The 22,148-nt window shown below is 41.7% G+C and overlaps 1 long non-coding RNA gene across 1 annotated transcript in view; it reads left to right on the top strand.

The window, feature by feature from the left end:
- The first annotated feature begins 9,990 nt into the window (after positions 1 to 9,990).
- Positions 9,991 to 22,148, top strand: part of LOC123348599 — a 160,010-nt gene continuing 147,852 nt past the window's right edge. Inside the window, exon 1 of the long non-coding RNA XR_006573217.1 lies at positions 9,991 to 10,148. This is a non-coding gene — a long non-coding RNA (uncharacterized LOC123348599). The remainder of the gene's footprint in view (positions 10,149 to 22,148) is intronic.

Here is a 22,148-nt window from a genome sequence, read left to right as displayed (position 1 = left end):
TTAAAATTGGCATTTCTGAGCCTTTTGCTAGCAGCAGCAGCCCTGAAAAGAACCATTATTTGTAATGTCAATTCACTGTGGGCCAAATTTATCATCCTTGCGCCTGTTTTAGCTCAATCAAAATGACAGATAAGCAGTTTAAGCCACTTTATGACCTGCTAGACATTTGCATATGATTACCACTGGAGAACAGCTAAAAATAAAATGTATGGGCAGCATTAAAGGTGAGTCAAAATGAGACTAGATGACTTGCGCCCTGGACTCCCATGAAAGAGACCTGCATTCTATTCCCAGCTCTGCTGGGTGACCTTGGGCAAGTCAAGTCACTGCTCTGTGCCTCGGTTTCTCCATCTGTAAAATGGGGCTAATGCAACTGACCCTCCTATGTAGAGTGTTTTGAAATATATGGATAAAAAGAACTAGGTTTTATTATGTGCATTATTGTAGCACCTAGCAACCCTAATCAGGGATGTGGACCCCATTGTGCTGGGTACTGTACAAACACAAAACAAAAAACACTCCCTGCCCCCAAGGATCTTACAATCTAAATGTAAGACAAGACACAGCAGGTGGATAAAGACAGACTGACAGGTGGAGTACAAGGAAGCAATGAGACGAAGTTGAGCAGCATGATAGGCATTGGTCTCAGCACAACATGGTAGTGCCTATTCCATACTTGGCTATTATATGCATTTTAGTGTTGTATCCAAATAGAAATGTAGACAATAAGTGGAGCGCCGTGGCTATGAACTTTGCCCACAGTTCAAAAAAGCACATAAGCATCTGCCTTAAGCAACTAAGGCTAAAAAAATGGCTTAATTTGGATCCATCTAATTATATTGCTAGTAGCTTTGATAGAATTATTCCACATGTAGATGTGGTTAAGCATCTGACAGTGTTTTCAACAGGCCCTTATATTACAATGGAAACATATAAATATGACAATGTACCTGGAGCTATGTCTAGGGCTACACTAAGATAGTCAAATCAGAAACTCTGAAATGCAGATTCCTTATGGGAGTCTTAATGTAAAAGGCCATAAATTGGTCTCCACTTAGTAAAATTCCATGCAATATGCATGGAGTTACGCATATAGCGCCCTCTAAATTTAGAAAAGGAGATGGGCCAATGCTCCATATTGAAACACCCCTACATTTGGGGGCAGTTTGAGTCCAGATCAAAATTTGCAGCTGGCCCTTAATTCTGAACCTGGCCAAACCAGAATCTTTGTAGCTCTGACCCACTTCTGGTGTGAAGGCACATATATATAAACACACACACACAATGGCCCAGTTCTGCTTCCACTGAAGTAAGCGAGAGGTCTGCCATTGAGTCCACTGGGAACAAGATCAGCCCCTAAATCACAAATAAATCAGTTCAAAATGTAAATATTTTGTTCTCCTGGCCAATAGCTTGTTTATTTCAAGTAACAATATAATTCTTCCTGGGCTTAAGCCTAAACCTGTTAAAGTCAATGGGAGTCTTTCCATTGACTTCAGTGCGCTTTGGATCAAGCCCAGTCTAAAGATCCCTGGTGATTTTGTTTGTTTTCTTCAATGAAGAACAAAGTTGAGCTAGAATTGTCCATAGGCAAAGTTGAGGAACCAGACCTCCTGTTGATTCGACTTGTCTTTTTTTGAAGTCTGAACAACCATAAATGAAAATGTGAGTCATGCTGGCATATTAAATATTAAAATCAGTTTAAGATTTAATCCCAATTTATAGTGCAGCTTTGTCTAATTTACTGCATATTACACAATTTCCTTTACAGATAATTTTTAGTGTGCTATATAAATAATAAATCAGCTCTCATGATTCTCAGTTGTTCTGCTATGGTTTTATATTAAACTTACATTTGTGATCATTTAAATATTGCTACGCCAATTTTTTTCTCTTCGTCAGCTTGCACATTTAATTCTCTTAATGTTATAGGGTTCTGTATGGCAAACTGTAGGAATCAGAAAAAACTAAAGGTTTTTTTGTTGTTTTTTTTAGCAAGACGGGGTTGACCTTATACTTTCAGGAATGAGAAAGCATAAACACAGGTACAGTAAGTTATGGAATTTCATTCCTAATGAGTGAAAACATTTCCTATGCCCTGAATTCTCTTTACATAGTTTAGTGAAGATTTAGACTTTTAGACTCCAATCCTGCAAACAAATATGCAGGTGTTTCACTGTAAATCCTTGTGAAAGCATTTGCAAAGTGAGGCCTTACTTTCAGTGCTCCAGAGATTATGGGTAGGGTTTTCAAAAGCACCTAAATCCCATTGAAAGATGATGGGACTTGGGGTCCTAAATCACTCAGGGTTTTCTGAAAATTTTACTCTGTCTGGTAATGTACCTCTATGCCTTGTGGGGCACTACGAGCAACTTGAAATCTGTCACCATTTTAAAGCTCACGACCCTGTCTGACCTGTTTTCCCCTATCTGGTGAAACTGCTGTGGTTCTGATTTGTCTAGGGACTTCTGCTGTGCAATAGAGAGACAGGATCAGTAGAGTGTTGTAGTGATAGCATGGAACAGTAGCAAAAGGGGACGGCTGGTTAGAAGAGAAGTCAGAAAAAGATGAGGGGAACACGCATTAAAAACCTTAGCAAATATCATAGAAATATAGGACTGGAAGGGCCCTCAGAAGGTCATACGGTCCATTCCCCATTGCTGAGTCAGGACCAAGTAAACCCTGACAAGTGTTTGTCCAACAGTGTTCTGAAAAACCTCCAGTGATGGAGATTCCACAACCTCCCTTGGAAGCTTATTCCAGATTTTAACTACCCCCATAATTAGAACATTTTTCCTGACCTCTAACCTAAATCTCCCTTGTTGCATATTAAGCCCATTATTTCTTGTCCTACCTTCAGTGGACATGGAGAACAATTGATCACCATCCTCTTTATAACAGTCCTTAACACAGTTGAAGATTATCTTCTCCCCTTCATTCTTCTTTTCTCAAGACTAAATATTCCCAATTTTTAAAAATCTTTCATCTTGGTTTAGAAAACATAACCTCATTATCATTTTTTTTCTGGACACACTAGAGTAGAGAATACTACAAAGGTTGCATATTATCATTCCCCTCCCCCAGATCTCATAGACTTAAGCACCAGATTCTGATCTCAGTTATGATGGTAAAAATCTGGAGTAGCTCAGGGATCCACTTATGCAGATGCAATTACAGGAATGGGGCCTAAATCAAAATGCTTTTATTTGTTGGACTTTCGCACACCTCACCAGCCTCACTTTACTTTTTCCTGTTCACCAGAATGAATCAAGTCAGCTGTGAGAAATGCATGATGGCTAAGACTCAGTCCTCCGACTGGCCCCTACTTCAATGTAAAATGCAGACATTCATCCCTTATTGTGCATATGTGAAAATACTAGATGTGAAGGAAAGATTTTTTCTGGACAACATTTGACAATCAGCATTAAGTTTTCTTTGTTCAGTGTTGTCAGATGTTGGCTCTGTGTGTGTTATCTCTGTGTGCCATCCCAGCTCTGCGCAGATAGCTGGCACAGCAGATCTTGAGCAAACCGCCCAATGACTACAAGATCCGTTAAAGTACAAAGGCACTTGATTAGATTTATTGTCGATGAAGCATGGTATTGGTGCCTTATGCTTGCCACAAGTATACTTAATGCATGTATGCCTGTGACAATGGACACAGCTGAATTAGTGGCAGGACTTTTCACTATCCCCTCAGCTGGCCAAAGATACTCCCTCTGAGATACCTCTTTATAGACCGATACAAGAAGTTACATATTACCCCTCTGACGTATCTAGGTGCCAGCCTCTAACATTTCTGGGTGCCTTGTACATTACCTTGTACCTGTTGGTTAGATCAAAAATCTCTATCCATCATGCTGTCATCCTGACCTTATCTTTAGGATGAGTCAGGGTATTCCTGTTATCTTTAGGGAATGTATTGGTATTGAGGTGGTCTGATACCACCTTTCTGGAATGTGTTTGGTGTGTATTCTTGTGCCTAGAACTACTTGGAAAGGTGTGTTTCTGCAATATCAGCCCTGTTCTTGCCAGATTCTCTGAGCAGGGCCTGCTTCTTGCTCACAACTTGACTTTGCTTTATATCAGCAAAGTTTTGACCACTACTTTAGTTCAGGCCTCAGGCCTCATACCAGGCCTCTGATACGAGGCCTTATGTCTCAGGCTCTCTTTCTACTACAGTCAGGTGCTACCTTCCAACAGTTTTTCCAATGATGAAAATAAACTCACCTCTGAAGCTCATTTTATAGAGGACAAGAATCCAAATTCTACCATTTAATTCTTCGTTTTTCTGAGTCTCATGGATTAATGGATGAGGAAGAGACCAGGGAAGATTCAACTAATCTCAGTCCCAGCTTGAAATGGACAAGGGAAAAGAAATGAGGAGAACAGACACATACAAGAGAGAGGTTGCAACTTGAAAACAGTTAATTGAATATATAAAGAAAAATGACTGTCTCTAGGGCAGGAAAAAAATCTTTAAAAACTTGCTTTTCTCCCAAATCAACTGAAGAACCTGAAAGCAAGTAGAAAAAAAGCAAGATAATTAACAAAAAGGCTACAGCCTATGGGTGTCCTATAGAACATAAACTTGAGACATAAAAGAAGCCAGCAAAGGATAATGATGTGTTTAAGGCTCAACATCTCGATATTTTTATTTTCTACTATTCTCCACTGAGCAGATTCCTCTGACACTATGCACTTTACTATTTTATTTGAAGTACTGGTGCAACATAAATGTAAATTTGGGGGAGATGCTAAATATGAAATACTAGCTGTCCTGGTAAATTTCCCTTGTTCTAAGAAACTGAGCTTCCATAAACCTTTGTAAAATGGATAGCACTTGTGCTGTGATCCTGCAAGCTGGCGCCCTGGCCAAAATCCTGATCTTTCTACAGGATTAGCACCTTAGGTTCTGACCTTTTTACTGAGCTCTGTGCAGTCACAGCCGTAGATTTACATAGAATTTAGCACAGTAGGTGTAATGGGCTGGTGGGGTGCTTAACTCATCTGAAAAGCCAGCCCTTATTTAAGATGCCTATATAGGAGCTGAACTTTTTGAATATTTGCCCCTTAAGCACACCTCACTGGTTCCTTGCAGAACCAACATCCTTGTCTGTCTCATGTAGGGACTTGGTGGAGCATGGCTGTGTGTGTATATGTGGTGGCAGGTTCAAATCCCGCTTAATTTGTCACAAACCAAGTACACAGGGTGTGTCTCTCTGTCTACCATGCTGTCTCCTCTCCTTCCATTTGTGCTGCCTTGTACAGTGTGAGGCTACATTAACAACAATGAGTTAACCCTCAAGGACTCAGCCAATTGCTAGTTCATCATTTTGCAATAAGGCATTCCCTGGGAAATAACCCACCTTCTGACTTCACCACCTCAACCAAGCTTCACAATCATCATTGCTGTGTACCAGTATTAAATTGTTTGTTTAAAACTTATTGTGTGTGTGTGTGTGTGTGTGTGTGTGTGTGTGTGTGTGTGTGTGTGTGTGTGTGTGTGTGTGTGTGTGTGTGTGTGTGTGTGTGTGTGTGTGTGTGTAGTCTTTTGTCTGGTGAAAAAAATTTCCCTGGAACCTAACCCCGCCATTTACATTAATTCTGAGGGGGAAATTAGATTCACGTAACATCGTTTCACGTAAAGTCACATTTTTCAGGAACATAACTACAACATTAGACGAGGAGTTAATGTACTTGATGAGGTTCTTTGGCCAGTGTTATATAGGAGTAGGCAGTGGTGTTGGTCCCAGGATGTTAGAGAGACAAGGTGTTTGCTCTGTGTGCTGTCCCAGCTCTGTGCAGACAGTTGGCACAGCAGACTGAGCAAGTTGAGATGGTAGCTGCTGCCACGAAGCTCCCTCCATCCTGAGCCCTGTCGTATTCCACTCCCCCCCGCTCTATGGAAGATGGGGTAAGCGGTGTGCAGAAACAGGAGGGAAGGGGACGCCCTGACATTAGCTTTCTTCTGCACAGCAAACAGGAGAGTCCGGGGAGCAGCTCCAAGGCATAGGGCAGGAGTAGCACATGGCAGTGTGGGAAGGGACAGCTGAACTGCCGGCAAATGATAGCCTGCTGGGCGACTGCCACACAGGGAACTTAGGGGAACAGGAAACTGATGGGGGGCTGCCGGTCCACCCTTTGACCAAAACATCTCTATCCATCATGCTGTCATCCTGGCCTTATCTTTAGGATGGGTCAAGGGGTTTCTGTCTTTTTTGAGGAATGTGTTGTTATCGAGTTGTTCTGGTACCACCTTTCTGGAATGTGTTTGTGTGTGTGTATTTGTGTGACTAGAACTACTTTGGAATGCATCTTTCTGCAATATCATCTCTGTTCTTGCCAGATTCTGTGAGCAGCCCGGCCTCTAAGTCACAGCCTGTATTTGCTTTATATTAGCAAAGCTTTGACCACTACTTTAGCCCAGGTCTCAGACCTCATACTAGGCCTCTGATACAAGGGCTTATGTCTCAGGCTCTCTTCCTACTACAGAGGTAATATATTTTATTGGACCAGCTTCTGTTGATGAGAGAGACAAGCTTTTGAGCTTACCCAGAGCTCTCCTCCTATATGGGAGGACAGAGCAGATGATAATAATGGTCCCATTTGGCATTACAAAGTATGACTCTCATCTACAGCTCTGCTTTTATATTCTATAAAATGTGAGTAGTTTATAGCCTTAAAAGAATGTGCTGAGTTCCCCAAACTCATTACATCTAGGATGCTATATTACATCCATTGACAATTCATTCTCTTATCTATCAGTTGGAATTTAACCAAGATCTAAGCAACAGCAACACCACCGCCATGAGTTAGTAACCCAATGAACCATCTACCTCTTTCAAAGGAATTACATGTTGTGAAATATTGTTGGATGAAAACACTAAAAGAAAAAGTGTTACAATTGAAAGGGAATTACATTCTCTCTTGATATTTGGTTTGTAGCAAAATTGCTTACCTCTCAAAGGCCCAAGAAAAGAAGAAAAATAATCCTCCATCAGTGATGAAGCACAGCAGCAGTCCAAGGTGGTGAATGGAAGAAAATTAAACTTAAACAAACAGCAATTTCCTACAGTGCACCACAAAACCAATGATATGCCCGAGACACATTGATTGTGCCTGGGATACACAACTTGACACACTTAAAATCACCTTCACCGAACAAGGACAGTCCACCAGAGAAGTTGATCATGGAGCGGGCCACCCAAATGCCCCAAGAGAGCCTGCTTCAATATGGGGAAAAATATCTTCCCAGTGCATACACCTAATTGTTACCAACCACTCCATACTGGAACCCATATGAGGTGTCATTAAATAATTACAACCCATACTCGATGGGGACCCTCATCCTGAAATCTTTCCTGAATCTGCTCTTCTGGCCTTCCAACACCCCCCCAACCTCTTCAAGCTCATCATCAGAAGCAAGCTCCCCACAGACCAGGACCCACAAGCTCAAAGTGGCACTAGACTTTGCCATAACAACAGAGGCAAAACCTACAGACATATTTCCACTGCTATGATGATCAATATCCTCCAAAACACAGCTTTCAAGATCCCTGGGTCCTACACATGCCAATCACAACATGTGGTGTACCTCATTCAGTGCACTAAATGCCCGAATAACAATTATGTGGGTGAAACAAGACAATACCTGTGCTCATTAATGAATTCACACAGAAAAATGAAAAAAGATAAGGACACCATATCACAAGTGGAGGAATACTTTTCACAAAGTGGTCACTCCATCTCTGAGTCTTCATCCTCAAAGGAAACCTGCACAACACCTCCAAAAGATAAGCCTGGGAGCTTAAATTCTTAACTTTGCTGGACACTAAAAAATATGGACTTAATAATGTCACTGGATTTATGACTTCTTATCACAATCTATAACCTACAAACCTCCCCCCTATTTTGTGTTATGACTGCACAGGTGTAAACTGGCCACTTCATGTAGAATGGTCACTAACTACTTATGATAAATACATAGTATTTAGCTGTGACACGCTGAGTAAAGTAATAGGAGATATACCAATTTCCTAGAACTGGAAGGGACCTTGAAAGGTCATGGAGTCCAGCCCCCTGCCTTCACTAGCAGAACCAAGTACTGATTTTTGCCCCAGATCCCTAAGTGGCCCCCTCAAGGATTAAACCCACAACTCTGGGTTTAGTAAGCTAATGCTCAAACCACTGAGCTATCCCTCCTACCTTTCCCAGACCTGAAGAAGAGCTCTGTGTAAGATCAAGAATTCAGCTCTTTCACCAATAGAAATTGGAACACTTTCTTACAGTGCCATGGTAGTTGGCTCCTACTGGATGTCAGTTTCACTTCAATTATCACTTCCAGTAGGCAATGTGTAGGGCTCCAGGTCTGTCACAGATTCTATGACTTTCTGTGACCTCCATGACTTCTGCAGCTGCCAGTGTGGTTGACCCCAGGGATCTGGGGACAGCCACACAAGCTGCTGTTAGAGCAGTTCTGCAACCAGCCGCTTGGGCGGCCCCCACAGCCAGCCACCCCTGGGGCCACCCAACTAGCAGCCAGTGAGGCTGGCCTGAGGACTGGCTGAGCAACAGTCCTGAGTGCGGCCGGAGCAGTGGTGGGTGGATGGCCCCAGGGGTAGCTGGAGCAGCTGTTGTTTGGCGGCCCCCAGCAGCTGGTGCCACTGGCCGCAGTGGCCCCCGGCAGCAGTCCCAGGGAAGGCTGGAGCAGTGGCGGGTGGTCAGCCCTACCCCACCCCAGCAGCATACCCCTGGGGACCCCCAGAGCAGCAGCCCCCCAGCTAAGATTTAGTTAGGGATATTTATAGTACAGGTCACAGGCAATTAATTTTTGTTTATTGCCCATGACTTTTACTAAAAATACCCATGATTAAATCGTAGCCTTAACAATGTGTCATGGAAACACTGAATGCAACCACAAAGCACAGGGATTATTGATGAGCTATGGTTTCTGTTGCAAACGTTGCTTCTGAATTGTTATTTTATTTCCTGCCCATGTTACATTACATTAGAATGGAAATTGTGAATGTTTCCTGTTATTTTGTGCTACCTCACATGCAGGGAGAGAGAGGAAGTCTTTCACCCATCTTGACCGTTCTGCCCCTCTGCACAAGGGGCATGCAGAATTGCAGATTCTGGGCTGTTGATGAATGCAGTCTCCTCATCTTTCTGGTACCCCTTTAGGTGCAAGATAACATGGGGGCGGGGAGAAGTGAGGGGCCTGTCACCCCATACTGGGAAGCAGAGGCGCCATAGAGAGAATGTGTTAGTGGTGCTATAAGATGGTGCACTAGTTGTAACCCCTTCTTTGTGGAGCGCAGTAGTGACTGTACTACATATAGAGGTTGATGAGTCTGCTAAACTCATAGTTTCTAGAGCTGGGTCTCTCAGCTTAAGTCATAGCAATACATGCTTTTAAACTGAGAGGTCCTAGGTTCAATCCTCTTTGCTGACAGTGTACACTTTTAGATACGTGGGTATCCATACTGCAGTTTAGCTGTGGCTAAATCATAAAATCTGATTTCTAGAGTACTCTTATGTTTAATGCAAGGGTCCCAAAGGAATTACTATCCTGGATCAGAGCAGCAGCCCATCTAGTCACATAGCAGCCAGGACCTGCTGTGTCAGAGGAAGGTGTAAGAAGCCCAGGATTCTGAACCGTATAGCAACATTTTTTAAAGGCACCATGTTTGTTACACAGGCAAGCAGAGGTTGGTACATAACAATGCTGCATCCAGATTTCTTTAACCTTACATGTGTGTAGAATTTTACTGGAAATTATTGCTATTGAGCACATGATCATTACATTTAATATTAACACATGTGCTCCTATGGGTTCTATATCCAATTGCTTTAACCACTGTGAGAGAAGTACACATAGCCAGGGTAAACCCAAATCCTCCTTTTTGCAGAAACCAAGTTTTGCCAAAGGGCCAAAGCTCAGTGTAAAGGACTTTGGTTTTTGCCCCCTAATTAGCATAACCTCTACTGCGGGTGGAGACTAATCTGTAAATACACTGGCCTCCATTTTGAATTCTCTCCTACAAACAAACACAGTTCATGCTCTAGAAAAAGCCAGCAGGAGGTTAGTGTATCCAGAGAAAAGACAAAGGGAACAGAGGAAGAAAGAACAAAGAGAGGGCAAGGTAAGACATGGCGAGAGGTAATAGAGAGTGTGCATTCTTTATCCAGCCATTCTCAAATTGGAAAGAAATAAAAGGGAAAACAAACAAAAGTTCTATACCTTAGAGCTCTCTGGTGAATTAGGCATTGCAGGAGCCTCTGTCATAATCTTATTCATGTGCATTTCTGTGATATGGCAGTATGTCTTAGAATATCTGTAAAGACTTTTGTCAACAGTAATATAATATTAGATATTTCAGAGACTCATCACAGGACCCCATGGATTGCCCTGTAAGAACTGAATAGAAAGTTGGCCTTTTGATCTTTGAAATGTATATAATTTCTAAGGGATTCTCATATGCTTTCCCTTTACAGGGATTTTGATACTCACATGCATCATGGTAATTACATTTAAGGGCATATTTTCAGCCAGACTGAGAGACAGCCTCCTTTTTGTGGGCATAAATCTGAGTACTTTTATTCCATGTAAACTGATTTGTATCCATAATTAGATAGTACTGGACTCAGTTCAGCAGCATTTATGCCACTGTCTGAAGTGCTGCTAAATTTGCATGTTTGTAGTGATTACTGGATAATACTACACCAGAACTGGAAGTAAGCTAGGCTGGAGGAACTGGCTTGTCTAGCCATACCCTAATGAATGAGACAGGACATTGGAAGAAAGCTTCTGGGATTCTACCCAATGAAACAATAGGATAAAAGTATGGGTGTAGGATAGGGAATGTAATTATTCAGATAATTCAAATACATTTCCAGAGTTTTGGGTGATTATCCAAAACAGGTGAGGTTGGTCATCTCTAGTTTCCAGATTCATTTTCAAAGCATACCAGCATGGGACTAATGATAAAATGATTAGAGTGATTGGGGTGTTGTCTAAGATCATTTGGGAGACTAAGAAGTCCATTCTCCATTTCATAAAGGCCATGCTTCAGCAAGTGCAAAAATCTTCACAATAATCAAAAGCTGACCATGCCTCTTCTGCAGAGAGCTGGGTATGTAAGAGAAAGGGAGATCTTGATTACAAAGGCAAACAGAGGAGAGATGGAAAAGGCAGACATATATAACCTTGACTGGAAGCAAGAATTTCAGTTTCTAATCCTAACTTATTGATCAACCAATAAATAGGTCTTTAAATTAGATACATATAAGTGTTCGGGATCCCTGTGGTACAATATCTAAAGCAAGATGATTTAACTAAGTATTGATTATTTGGTGGTTATTACTGCACAATTGGAATATAATTGTGACCTATATCGAGGTTTACAGTGTGGAATGCACGTTAGTATTTCCATTTGTCAGCATAGTTATTTTGTTGCTAATCTGGATCTACACCAAAGTGAGTGTTTATTTTATTCATGTGATTTATTGGAATGAACTGGCTCAGCCTTATTGGAAACCTTGATTCATGGGTAATTGAGGCAGTCTTGTACATAAATATACCAGGTAATCTACACATTCAGAAATAGCTACTATGCTTATGGTTAGTATTTTGATATGAGGTAGCTAAGAATAGCTCAGACACGTCAGGAAGGAGTGCTGTCATAGGAGTCATTTCTGAAACAAATACCACCATATGGTGTCGGGGGGTGTAAAAGTAGTCCCAGGGTTTGTGGATCTATGTAACAAGGGCATAAGCTTTTGTACCCATGACCCATGCTATGTCACTAGGATCAGGTGATAAAGTTCAATCTCTTCTCTGGACTTCTCTGTGACACAACTTTCTTATGGGGGCACGATGAGGCTGGAAGTGTGAATGATAGCTTTAGGATGTGAATGATAAAACCAAAGTCTTGACCACCTGTGTCCATTAACGTCCCCATGGAACTTTTTTTGTGACAGAAGTGGTTGCCTTTGCTCTACTGCAGAAGTGACTGCTATTTCTGTGATGGGTGAGTGAGTCCTTAGGAAAAATGGAACTAAATAAACATAAAGTGTGCTCCTTGCCATTCTTTGGATCTATCCATCTGTCATAGGGTTCCGTATGCCCCCCATCACCATAGTATCTGAGCACCTTCAATGTAAAATTGATAGCAAAAGCAAAGACTACAGTGGACTTCATGGGGTCTGTGGCATATCTACCTATTTGAAGTCAAAACTTGGCTTGGGGCAGGGTTTGGGGATTTTTGTTTGGGAGTTTTTTGCTTTAAAGGTATTAATTTCCTTCTTGTTTGTTGTTGGGGTTTAGGGATCAGAAGGGGGTTTCAGTGTTAGTGAGCCATTCTCATGGTGGAAAGGGATTTGGTTGCTTAAACCGATGTCAATTTGGGGTATTACCCTCCCCACCACCCCATGAACAGCTTAAATCAACGCATACACAGATATGATATTTTAAAGATTTGTTCCTTCTCACAGAAATGGAATTATTTCTTTAAATAATCAATCAGTGCTACAACTAATCACTATTTTTCTTTGTGAAAAGCTTTCCCACTTGGGAAAACAGTATCTATGGCAACATAACGTTAAACATAACAATATTTAAACACATATAGAGCCCAAATAAAATATGTATTGACACTTACTGTGTAGACGTGGTCTTTCCATAGCTTCTGAATGGAATAGAGATGTATTCTACAGTCCGTGAGCTGAACAAATATTTTAAATATTTGAATACATTTTCATACAAGGCCCTTGAAGTTTGAATAATGACATTTCCATTCAGAATTAATCTGCGTGAAACACTTTGAGAAGGAACAAATGGAAGATGGTATATAAGTGTTAAATGTTGCCTGTCTTTCTATGCATTTCTAATGTGCCCATGGGATTATTTTTATTTCCAATACATATCTCCCCCTGAACCTTCCTGGGTGTCTGGGAAAGAACGCTCAAAATTGGTCAATGATTTTTAAAGGCAGTATAATGGGAGTGAAATGGGAAATTGCAGCAATCTCACGGAACTAAATTCTGCCCTCAAATAAGAATGCGCAATTCCCACTGAAGTCAATAAGAGATGAGTACACTTATGAGCACTTAAGTCAAAATGTGACTGCTTGTAGTATCTTTGGAGCGGTGGCAGAGGAACATACTGCTGCATGGCTAACGAGGTTTGCGAGCGAATGCAAGTGCAGGCAGTTTACTCAGTCCTTGGAAGGGGTGCCTCATTTCACTCCCAAAGGAGTCCATCCAGCCAAACCACAAAATGCACGGGCAGTCTCCAGAGAGGGTTACATCAAGGCCCAGATCTGCAGAAACAGTAGCCAGCACAAAGAAGGGTCTTTGGGTGGAAAAAAGCCATACGTTTAAAGTGGATAAATTATTCAGTTATAAGAGAAGTGAGTAAGTCTGCTTTTGTCTGCTTCATAGGGTTCATATCAATTATGGCACCATATGTCTTACGGAGTTCTATAAGCCAACCTCTGCTGATTTGATGGCATTTATACCTACTTTCTACATGTGCAAATGACTAATCAAGGTGTGATGCAGTGGAAAATGAGGCCTAGTTATCTCTCATAATAACACAAGCAAACCTGTCTGAAAATTCAGTATATGTTTTCTTATTGGTATTTGTCAAAATTAGGGCTGTTACACATTTAAAAAAATGTATCACGATTAATCACACGATTAATTGCACTGTTAAACAGCAATAGAATATATATGTTTATGGATGTTTTCTACATTTTCAAATGTATTTATTTCAATTACAGCACAGAATACAAAGTGTACAGTGCTCACTTTATATTTATTTTTATTACAAATATTTGCACTGTAAAAAACTAAAGAAATCATATATTTCAATTCACCTAATACAAGTACTGTAGTGCAATCTCTTTATAATGAAAGTTGAACTTACAAATGTAGAAGTATGTACAAAAAATAACTGCATTCAAAAATAAAACAAAGTAAAACTTTAGAACCTATAAGTCCACTCAGTCCTATTTCAGCCAGTCGCTCAGAGAAACAAGTTTGGTTACAATTTGCAAGAGATAATGCTGCCCACATCTTGTTTACAGTGTCACCTGAAAGTGAGAACAGGTGTTCACGTGGCATGGTTGTAGCTGGCATCACAAGATATTTACGTGCCAGATGCGCTAAAGATTCATATGTCCCTATATGCTTCAACCACCATTCCAGAAGATATGCGTACATGCTGATGACTGGTTCTGCTCGATAAGGATCCAAAGCAGAGTGGATCAATGCATGTTCATTTTCATCATCTGAGTCATATGCCACCACCAGAAGGTTGATTTTCTTTTTTGGTGGTTCAGGTTCTGTAATTTCTGAATTGGAGTGTTGTTCTTTTAAGACATCTGAAAGCATGCGCCACATCTCATCCCTCTCAGATTTTGGAAGGCACTTCAGAGTCTTAAACTTTGGGTGAGTGCTGTATCTATCCTTAGAAATCTCACATTGGTACCTCTTTGTGTTTTGTCAAATCTGCTGTGAAAGTGTTCTGAAAACAAGCATGTGCTGGGTCATCATCTGAGACTGCTATAACATGAAATATGTGGCAGAATGTTGGTAAAACAGAACCGGAGACATACAATTCTTCCCGAAGGAGTTCAGTCACAAATTTAATTAACCCATTATTTTTTAACAAGCATTATCAGCATGGAAGTATGTTGTCCGGAATGGTGGCCAAAGCATGAAGGGGCATACAAATGTTTAGCATATCTGGCATGTAAATACCTTGCAACGTCAGCTACAGAAGTGCCATGTGAATGCCTGTTCTCACTTTCAGGTGACGTAAAGAAGTAGCCAGCAGTATTTCCCATAAATGTAAACAAATTTGTTTGTCTTAGCAATTGGCTGAACAAGAAGTAGGACTGAGTGGACTTGTAGGCTCTAAAGTTTTACATTATTTTGTTTTTGAGTGCAGTTATGTAACAAAAAAATTCTACAGTTGTGAGTTACACTTTCACAATAAAGAGATTGCACTACAGTACTTCTGAGGTGAATTGAAAAATACTTCTTTTGTTTGTCATTTTTACAGTGCAAATATTTGTAATAAAAATAATATAAAGTGAGCACTGTACATGTATTTTATGTTGTAATAAAAATCATTATATTTGAAAATATAGAAAAACATCCAAAAATATTTAATAAATTTCAATTGATATTCTATTGTTTAACAGTGTGATTAATCACAATAATTTTTTTAATTAGTTAATTTTTTTGAGTTAGTCAAGTGAGTTAACTGCGATTTATAGTCATGTGCATATATATAAATATATTATTCTTCATGTGCATGTATTCTATATACACATGTTGACCATTTGTCTTTGTTTCATAGTCACACAATTGGACTAATTTTTAAAAGAAACTCTTTGCTGAAAGGGAAATTTAAAAAAAAAATCAAGCCATGAAAAACTTAGCATGAACACACTTGTGAAAGCTTTCAAGCTGCAACCCACCATGTGATTACTTCTCATGATTCTGAAAGAAACTTTCTCCAAGATTTTGCAAAGACCAAATATTGATTGAATGTAATATTTATAATGCAGAACAAGTGTGTTTGCAACTCGATGCCTGATGAAAATTAGATCATTTTAAAATGTATTTAGTGAATTATTTTTGGCTTTAAAAAATACACGCAGGTTTAAGGATTGTAATGTGGACAAACCCCCGCGTTGCTGAGAATTCTTGGGCTCCTGTGGACATTTTGTTCATGCCACTCCATGGATAAACTGATAATTAAAAATGAAACGTAATCAGGAGACAACATTCCTGGACAAGTCCAGCCATGCAGAAAATTACCAGCGCTCAAATACTGTGTAGTGTCTTCATTATGGCTTCCCTTCTGTTTTATTCAAATTGTTTCTGTAATATATATGGTACACAGTGTATGCATTGACCACATCCACTTTTAGTTTCTTATCCTGAGTCTTTCATAAATATCTCTTGCTCAACAATAATGATTAAGGTATCACACTGTAAGGATATAAACAGAGTCAAGCAATAATAAACAATGAATTTATGATGTGGTTCTTGTGGGTCTTCTATTGACTCCTTGGCTCAAAATTTTTCACATGGTTTCCATCCACCCCCAGAGTTTGGGGATATTTGTATGCAGGGTTTGGTTTCAAACTCAGATTAACATAAAGTAGTATTTTGTTTGATGTGATGACTGTGAAATGTTTGTTTTCTGCACTCAACAGTGCAAATTAAATAAATAAAGTATCTGTGATTTGCCCATTTAAGAAATCCAGGACTAAAAACTGGCAAACTCAATAGGGGGATAATTTCTGATAATAGACAAAAACATGTCACTGTCCAGTGATTGTAATCTTAAAATTGACAAACTCTGACTGGAAATAAGGTACACATTTTTAACAATGAGGGTAACTAACATTTGGAACAATTTACCTAGAGACGTTGTGGATTCTCTATCACATGGAATCCTTAAACCAAGATTGGGTGTCTTAATAAAAGATATAGCGGTAGGTCAACCAGAAAACATGGGCTTGATGCAGGAATCACTTGATGAAATTATATTGCCTGTGTTATCCAGAAGATAAGATTAGATTATTAAAAAGGTTCCTTTTGGTCTTAGATTAATAGATTTAAGTTGGCATTTTACATTTGTAGATTTTGTTTAACTTGATCTGACATTAGGTTTGCAGATAGTTTAGATGTACAGTTGTGTTTAGCTATTCAGTTGCACCTGTTTTGTGCACTCATTGAACAATTGCACATAATGTCTTCAAACCACAGTGTTTCACACGATTTCTGCTTTGGTCAGGTTTGTGTCAAATTAGTTTAGTGATAGTTCGCCTAGTTTTAAATTTTGTTATGAAAGTTCTGTTGAGCTCGACCGATCATATAATTTTCTGAAACATGCCAAAAGCGATATGAGGGAAATTACTGGAAACCATCAAGCTAGGATGATTGGCTAAAAAAAACAATGCACTGTTGTTATTAGATGGAAGAAAAAGCTTAGACAGTCAGAACAGTCTGGGATTCATTTTGATGTCTGCTACTCATTCCTAGCATATCGGAAGCAAAAGAACTTAATCTGAAAACAGGAAAAAAACCGCTGTCAATCCTACTTAGAAAACAGATCTGAAAAAGTGAGGTGTTTATCATGTTCCTTATTGATGCAGACATGAACACAATGAGAAACACAAACCAGAGTACGGGTAAATGCAAAGACTGCCACTTTATTAGACTAGGGAACCACTAGGGAACCCCTCCCCGAACTACTCGGCAGGGCTGAAGAATTCACCTGGGCACCAATGGCCCTGGGTTCTACAAACCTGAGCATTGATACAAGGACGGTGCCCCTTCTGCACACCAGGCCTGTCTGTGGACCTTGGCTGAAAGCTGTCCCAACCCATTCCCCTCCTCCACACCAGAAGTAGGAGAGAGGAGCTGAGGGGGCAGCCTGCAACATGGAGGAATGACCCCTTCACAGTGCAATGTCATGTTCTGAGCCCATTGGGTTACCAGAACCTCACATTGGACTCTTTTTAACCTATCGACCGCACTATCCCCAACCAAAGTTGTGGTAAATGTAATATAAACCCCCTATCCAAAGCTCCAGCATGCTGGATGGAGGGTGAAATAACCCACATAGACATTTGCCAATTTTGCCATCTTTCAAGACCCCAAATAAAATTTAGCAAGCTAAGCCAACATGGCTACAAGCCAGCAGGAAGCGGACCCAATCCTTCCTAGCTCCCCTCAGCAGGCAAGAGTCAGGTAGCTTGCCTGTCATGGCCCCAGCTATCCAATGGCAGCTGGAGTGGGCAGGACAGACCCAGTGCTCTGTGTGGTGAGAGATAGGCCACCCTCCCCTCTTAACAGGGGAAAAGTGAGAGGAGAGATGGGAATGAGATGAGATGAAAGCAGTGCCTCCTCCTCTTCTTCCCCTCCCCCAGATTGCAGGCCATCGGGGAAGAGGGGACCAGAGGGAGCTATGTTCCCCTCCTCTTCTATTCTCACACCCAAATCCAGGGAGAGAAGTGGTGGCACATGTATCCCCACTGCTTTTGGACTCCCCAGTTACATTTCCCATTTAGCAAGGTGAGCATGGTGATGACAAACAATAACACTGACTGGCTTGTAAGTGTATATGATTGTTGTGACAAGTGTGGGATGTTAAACACCTCTGGGAAAAACACAGGTAAAATCACACAGGTTCTGCCCCAAAAATCACACAGTCCTTTAAAACGACTGCCTACGTTTTCAGAAAAAGGCAAAAGCAGTTAGTGCAAATGAAGTAATTCTGCATGCAAATTGCCATAATTAGTCAGTTGTTTAATAGTCTGGTTTTGGCACTGTCTCAGTGAGTCCTTGGGCAAGACACTTAACTGTTCTGAGCTTCAGTTTCACTATCTATAAATGGGGATAATGACATTTGCTTACCTGTAAATAAATAATGGGCTGTTGCAAACGTAAGGTGGGAAAAGGCGACTCTAGACTGCCTTTGTGACTTGCCAATGCAACTTCAGCCCCTGGTGCAATTTAGAACAACTTTAGGGATGCTTTAAATGGTACCAGCAGCCACAACCAAAGGGCTGTTCTCAGGGCCGGATTTAGGAAGTGCCGGGCCCGATTCGAATACCCGGCGGCGGTCCGGGTCTTCGGTGGCTCTTCAGCAGCGGGTCCTTCACTTGCTCTGGGTCTTCCGCAGCATTGAAGGACCTGCTGCCAAAATGCCGCCAAAGACCCGGAGCGAGTGAAGGACCCGCCACTGAAGTGCTGCCGAAGACCTGGACTGCCGCCAGGTGAGTAAAAATTAAAAAGTTAGGTGCTCTTCTTTAGGGCACGGGGCCATCTTAGGCGTGGGGCCTGATTCGGAAGAATCGGGGGAATCAGCCTAAAGCCAGACCTGGCTGTTCTAGTAGTTAGGGTTAGTCAGAATGCACCAACACACCAGCCACATCCCTGAAAACGCCCCTTGCCCTAGAGGCCGTGAGAGGAGTTGGCACAGAACCAACGTAGCTGGTTCTCCACCACCCAGAAACATCCTCCATGATGAGAGAATCCTCAGCCTGGTGGTGCAAAGAGGTGATAGCAGGGCCCAGGATTGAGCCCAATATTTGTGGAAGTGGAATCAGTGTGAAATAATATTAAGGCCTGTCACGTGGGGGGAACAGAGTTTGGGATGTTTTGACTCCCAGACACATTCTAAATCCACTGGCATGGCTGAATGCATTTGAACATAATTATTAAAATAAATATCACCCCACTCCAAAGAAAGTTCTGCTCCTGTTGCAATGCTCCAGATTCCTGACCAGGATTTGGAACAACCCAAGTAGAGGATCCTGTAGGATTTCCATTGAGCCCAGCACATGTTGGGATTGGATTTCTGGGAGCATACTTGGAGTATGTGTGAATGCATATGTAGTGAATTCATAAAGCTCGTAATTTAGATATCTCACTATACAATCTCAACCACACGATTGCCAATTACAGAACCAGTTTCTCCTCCCTTGGTTTTCACACCTCAACTGCTAGAACAGGGCCTCATCCTCCCTGATTGATCTAACCTCGTTATCTCTAGCTTGCTTCTTGCTTGCTTATATATACCTGCCCCTGGAAATTTCCACTACTTGCATCCGAAGAAGTGGGTATTCACCCACGAAAGCTCATGCTGCAAAACGTCTGTTAATCTATAAGGTGCCACAGGATTCTTTGCTGCTTCCACACGATTTAAGGAGCTCCATGTAACAATGGACATAACAGTCTCTTAACACCTACCACGATTCCCACCTGTTGTGTATTTGGTTGTCATGGTTTTGTTGCTATGGCAACTGAGTTAGATTATTATGGGTTAGCTCAACCGGTTTCAACCGGCTGAGGAGCTCTCTGTATATATGTAAATAAAATGGAGGTTTTGGTTAGCTGCCTGCTCTCTGGCCTCAAGTGATTGTTTCCTACACCGGCTGCCCCAAGGATATAACACTGGCGACGAGGGTGAGACTCCGGTGCTGCTCCAGTAACAGAAGGAAGTAGAAGTTAAGGTAAAGAACAAACAAACAAAAAAGCTGCTTGTTTGCACTGACTGTGAAAGTGAAACTAAAAATCATGGCTACTCTGACCAGGCCCCTGGAGCCTTTTGATGAGAATACAGAGCAGTGGCATGTGTATACTGAGCGTTTTGAGCTTTTTGGTATTGCAAATGACATTACAGAAGCGAAGAAGGTGCCAATATTCTTAACTGTTGTAGGGGCTAAAACCTACTCTCTGCTACGCAGCTTACTACACCCTGTTAAGCCTGAGACTAAATCTTATAGTGACATTGTGGAAATCCTGGGGTCTCATTTCTCCCCAAAACCACTGGTAATTGCTGAAAGATATAGGTTCCACAAAAGAGACCAAAAGGAAGATGAAACAGTTGTACAATTTGTAGCCATTTTAAAAAAGCTAGCAGAACACTGTGAATTTAAAGAAATGTTACATGATGCCCTGCGTGACAGGTTAGTGTGTGGCCTGTACAGTGAAGCTATACGGAAGCGCCTACTGACAGAGGCTCAGCTTACCTTACAGAAGGCTGTTGATATTGCTGTCTCCATGGAACTGGCTACAAGGGAGGCACAATACATCGGTGCACCCCCTAGGGTGCAAAAAGTGTCACAAGAACTGACCCACAAAACGGTGCAGAGTCAAGAATGTTACCGCTGTGGTAAGCCAGGTCACCAGGCATCAGAATGCTGGTGTAAGGACCTGGTGTGTCGACACTGTGGCAAAAAGGGACACATTGAGTGTGCCTGTAAACAAAAGAAAAAGAGGCCTGTGGTCTGGCCGACAAAAAGAGGAACCCTGCATACCCTAGAGCAGACCCAGGACGATCAAGGTGACACCTCATCGCAAGAGGAAGTGCCACTGCATGTTTTGTCTTTGGCAATGGGCTCACATGAATACTGGGTAACCCCGTTATTGGATGGCAAACGTATACGCATGGAACTGGACACCGGTGCAGCCGTCTCACTGATCTCCGAGACTGTGTATAAAGAAAAGCTACAGCATCTTCCGCTTAAGGCAACAAAAACTGTTCTGAAGACGTATACGGGAGAAGCTGTGCCTATGCTGGGCACTATTGATGTTAAGGTGGAGCTCAATGGACAGGTGGCTAAATTGCCACTGTTTGTGGTGAGAGGTAACTACCCAGCCTTAATGGGTAGGTCTTGGCTTGGGAAGATTCAACTGAACTGGGCAGAAGTGCACCGGATGACTAAAGAAGAAACCAGTCTAACCCCTATACTAAGGAAACATGCTGCTGTTTTTGGAGATGATTTGGGAAGTATGAAGGGAATCACTGTGACATTGAACATTAAACCTGGCAGTCCACCAAAATATCTGAAAGCCCGAACTGTGCCATATGCCATCAGGCCAAAAGTTGAAGCAGACCTGGAGCGCCTGGTCACCAATGGAGTCCTAATACCAGTTACCCATAGCTCATGGGCCACTCCTATCATTCCAATCGTGAAGAAAGATGGCTCTCTCCGGATTTGCGGTGATTTTAAAGTCACTGTCAACCCAGTGTTGTGTGCAGAGCAATACCCGCTTCCCCGCATCGATGACCTCTTCGCAGGCCTGGCTGGGGGACAAAAGTTCAGTAAGATTGATCTGAGTCAAGCATATTTACAGATGCACGTCGATGAAAAGTCCCAAGAGCTGTTGACTATTGTGACTCATAAGGGGCTTTATCGATACTGTCGTCTACCCTTCGGAATAACATCTGCTCCCGCCCTGTTCCAGAGGGCTATGGACCAGATCTTGTGTGGCTTGTCAGGAGTTCAGTGCTATCTGGATGATATCCTGGTCACTGGAAGAAATGAAGAGGATCACTTAAAGAATTTAGAGGCTACCCTACAAAGACTGGAAGAGTATGGCCTACGAGTTCGCAAAGACAAGTGTGAATTCTTCAAGCCCTCTGTTGAATATTTGGGACACATCATTGATTCTGCAGGTCTTCATAAGGCCCCTGCAAAAGTTAAAGCTATTGTGGAGGCTCCCCCACCTCGAAATGTAAGCCAGCTGCGCTCGTTTCTAGGACTACTGAACTATTATGGAAAGTTCATCTCACAGTTAGCCACACTGCTAAAACCACTTCATGAGCT

This window comes from Mauremys mutica, chromosome 13, assembly GCF_020497125.1.
Source record: "Mauremys mutica isolate MM-2020 ecotype Southern chromosome 13, ASM2049712v1, whole genome shotgun sequence".
Taxonomy (NCBI): domain Eukaryota; kingdom Metazoa; phylum Chordata; order Testudines; family Geoemydidae; genus Mauremys; species Mauremys mutica.
Note: the sequence above shows the minus strand (reverse complement) of the source record. Positions and strands in the feature narration are given on the sequence as shown.